Genomic DNA, 3,808 nt, shown 5'->3' with positions numbered 1-3,808 from the left:
TTTTCTTTTTTTTTTTTTTTTTTTGAGACGGAGTCTCGCTCTGTCGCCCAGGCTGGAGTGCAGTGGCGCCATCTCGGCTCACTGCAAGCTCCGCCTCCCGGGTTCACGCCATTCTCCTGCCTCAGCCTCCCCAGTAGCTGGGACTACAGGCGCCCGCCACCTCGCCCGGCTAATTTTTTGTATTTTTAGTAGAGACGGGGTTTCACTGTGTTAGCCAGGATGGTCTCGACCTCCTGACCTCGTGATCCGCCCGCCTCGGCCTCCCAAAGTGCTGGGATTACAGGCTTGAGCCACCGCGCCCGGCCACCCTTTGTGTTCTTTTGAAGATTCTTTCAGAATCAGTTGGCAGTGAAATGAGATGATGGCTGGGTTTCATTTTTAAATATTTCAGGAAAACAAGCAAAAATGTAGGTGGGTGGAAGAATAGATGAAACAAATTGTCAAAATGTTGATAGTTGTTGAAGCTGGTAGTTCAGGGTTGAGTGCATGAAATTTCTGTAAATTTTGCTTTTCTTATATGTTTATAAATTTTAAAAATAAAATGTTTTCTAAAATTCTGAAAGGAAATGATTTCCAATTAAGAATTGTAACTTGGTCAAATCTTTATTCAGTGCAAAAATAGAATAAAGACATTTCCAGCATGTAAGTTTTCAAACAATTCATCTTTTATGTAGTTTTCTATCTTCTTCAAGAAGCTGCTGGAGGATATACTCAATGAAAATGAAGGAATATATAAAAAAGAGGAAGACCTTGGATTTAGGAATACATAACAGAGGCGAAGGTCAAAATGGAGACGTGAAGTGAGATCCCAGAATGAGACTAAAAACAGGAATTAATCCAAATAAAAACATGCCGGGGGCTCTAGAAAATACCTTTCTTCAGAAGAGAAACTGAGCAAATACTAGATATGAAAGAATGTATCTAGCAGAGATTTACACACTGGTGTGGGAGATTTGGGGATTGCTAAATGCAAACAAAATTAAACAAGTGTATTTTTTAAAAAGATAATCAAAACCTATGGGAAAAAAACAAATGTTAAACAGGATAGGAAAATAATCAAGGTATATTACAAGGTTCATCCATGAACAGTTTTATACAGCCATATAATATGAATACAGAATACTGATTTCTTTAAAATTATTATTAAAACCATAAGAACCCTAAGAACAGAGATGGGGAAGGGGATGGATGGAGTGGGACTCACTGGCATGAGAATAAACGAAAACTAAATTCTCATTTGCCAGTGTGCTAAGTCAATAGATAATGTTTAGAGCTAAAAGTCAAGAAGTAACAATGATATCATGTTAAACAGAATCACAGAAATAAATAAAAAATGTGTTTTCTTCTAGGAAGGTAGGAAAGGGTTGGGGGAGGGTAACATGACATGGATATGATAGTTTTACTAGGAAGCATTGTAGAAATATTTGGCTCTTTTCACAATATGTGTGTGTGTGAAACAAACTTGAAGAAATTATTTAAAAAGAATGTAAATTTGTTTCTTAGTGATATGGAGTCAGTACCAAAAGAATCAACTGAAAGAGTTGAAGTAATTATCTCCAGGGAATAAGAAATATATGCAAGTTTAGCTTTGATAAAATAAAATTAAATCTTAAAATACTAATGAGTCCTTCTGGGGATACCTTAGTCTGACCAAGTAAAAATGGATCCGGTCAGCAGAGAAAGAGTTTTATCTTATTTCAATGTTACAGCACAGGCTAATTATTCCTACAACCAAAGTAATGTATTTCCCCTTCAAGGAGAGTCTTGCTATTTCAATTAGATGTATATTCACTAACAGTCCCATAAATATTTCTAATTAGCCTGGTTTGCTTCCATTTTATGAGACTGCTTTCAAATTAGCACCCACATTCTATAGAAATGGAAAGAGAATCTTAGAAGATTGTAATTTCCCTCTCAAGGAAGGAAGACGGACAACAGATCACATGTCCAAAAAGAGTACTTATTAGGTTTAAGCCATTTATAGTACATGTTATTTGGCACAACGTACTTGTCAAACTTGGATAAAAGGCTAAAAGCGAGTAGCAGTTCCAACCAATTATTTTCAGGTCCTCAAGCAAACATGATAGAAGGGTGCAGGCAGAGCAGGAGGAGAGAAATTGCATGGTGCCCACCACCATGATTTTTCAGGCCGTGACCTTGGCTGGCCTTCCCTATTGAAGAAAAAACAAAGAAGCTCTACCAGGACCAGAGAATGGTTCCAGAAAATCAAGGATTCAAAGGTGCATTATAGCCTCTAAAGTTAGGCAAAGTTAACATTAGCTATGTTAGACCACAGAGAAAATATCCCTCATCCAGAGGTGCCTACAACATAAAAATTGCTCAATAAGGAACTACTGTCACCATCACAGTATCAGAACCCTGCTGAGTAGATGTGGCTTAAAGAATAGCTGGGGGGGTGTGGGGGGGGAAGAAACCAAAAGAATTACGAAAAGAAACCAAAAGAATCACCACTGCAGGAGGTGAGTGGAGGTAAACAATGTGAGGCATATGTCAAAGTAAAGATAAATAATAGTTTTGACATGATATGTTGATATAGTTTGGCTCCAAGTCCCCACCCAGATCTCATCTTGTAGCTCCCATAATTCCCACATGTTGTGGAAGGGACTCGATGGGAGACGACTGAATCATGGGGGTGGGTCTTTCCCGCGCTGTTCTCGTGATAGTGAATGGGTCTCATGAGATTTGATGGTTTTTGTTTGTTTGTTTGTTTGTTTTGAGACGGAGTCTCGCTCTGTCGCCCGGGCTGGAGTGCAGTGGCCGGATCTCAGCTCACTGCAAGCTCCGCCTCCCGGGTTTATGCCATTCTCCTTCCTCAGCCTCCCGAGTAGCTGGGACTACAGGCGCCCGCCACCTCGCCCAGCTAGTTTTTTGTATTTTTTAGTAGAGACGGGGTTTCACCATGTTAGCCAGGATGGTCTCGATCTCCTGACCTCGTGATCCGCCCGTCTCGGCCTCCCAAAGTGCTGGGATTACAGGCTTGAGCCACCGCGCCCGGCCGATCTGATGATTTTTAAAACAGGAGCTTCTCTGCACAAGCTCTCTGTCTGCTGCCATCCACGTAAGATGTGACTTGCTCCTCCTTGCCTTCTGCCGTGATTGTGAGGCCTCCCCAGCCATGTGGAACTGTAAGTCTAATAAAACTCTTTGTTTTGTAAATTGCCCAGTGTCAGGTATGTCTTTGTCAGCAGTGTGAAAACGGACTAATACACATGTTATGTTTGAAAAATAACAACTATATTTTGCTTTACCAAGTGCTATCGACATGCCAGGCACTGTGCTCAAAAGTTTATATGTGTTATCTTTAACAATAACAACATTTCTAAAAGGATGGTATGATTAACCCCAGTGAGGCTCTTGAGGCGTAGGGTGAGGCAGTAATTTCTGCAAGACCTCAGGATGATAAGTGGTGAAGACTAGGTTACACCCTCTGTCTGGGTCCAAAGCCCTTCCTACCTTGCCATTCTGCCACTCTTCCACTTGGATATGTATTACAAATAGTTTCTCCTGTGAACTTTTACAAATATCATTGTATTTATCCACAAAGCCCTAAATATTAGAAAAATGTAGTACTCTCAATTTTCAGTGAAGCAAGTCTTTACTTGGAGGGACTGAGCAATTAGCCCAAGGCCACCTGGCTAATAAGGAGCAGAATGGGGACTTCACTCCAGATGGTGGGGTTCTCATTCCATCACTCTTCTCAGGCCATAACACAACCTTGGAAAGATGAGACCCAAAGCCTGCCCATTGAGCAGAAGTTCTAAAATGCATCCCTTTTTAGGTGTAAAAT

Source organism: Rhinopithecus bieti, unplaced genomic scaffold, assembly GCF_001698545.2.
Source record: "Rhinopithecus bieti isolate Rb0 unplaced genomic scaffold, ASM169854v2 scaffold_11110, whole genome shotgun sequence".
Lineage (NCBI taxonomy): Eukaryota > Metazoa > Chordata > Mammalia > Primates > Cercopithecidae > Rhinopithecus > Rhinopithecus bieti.
The sequence above is the reverse complement of the archived record's forward strand: the minus strand, read 5'-3'. Positions refer to the sequence as shown.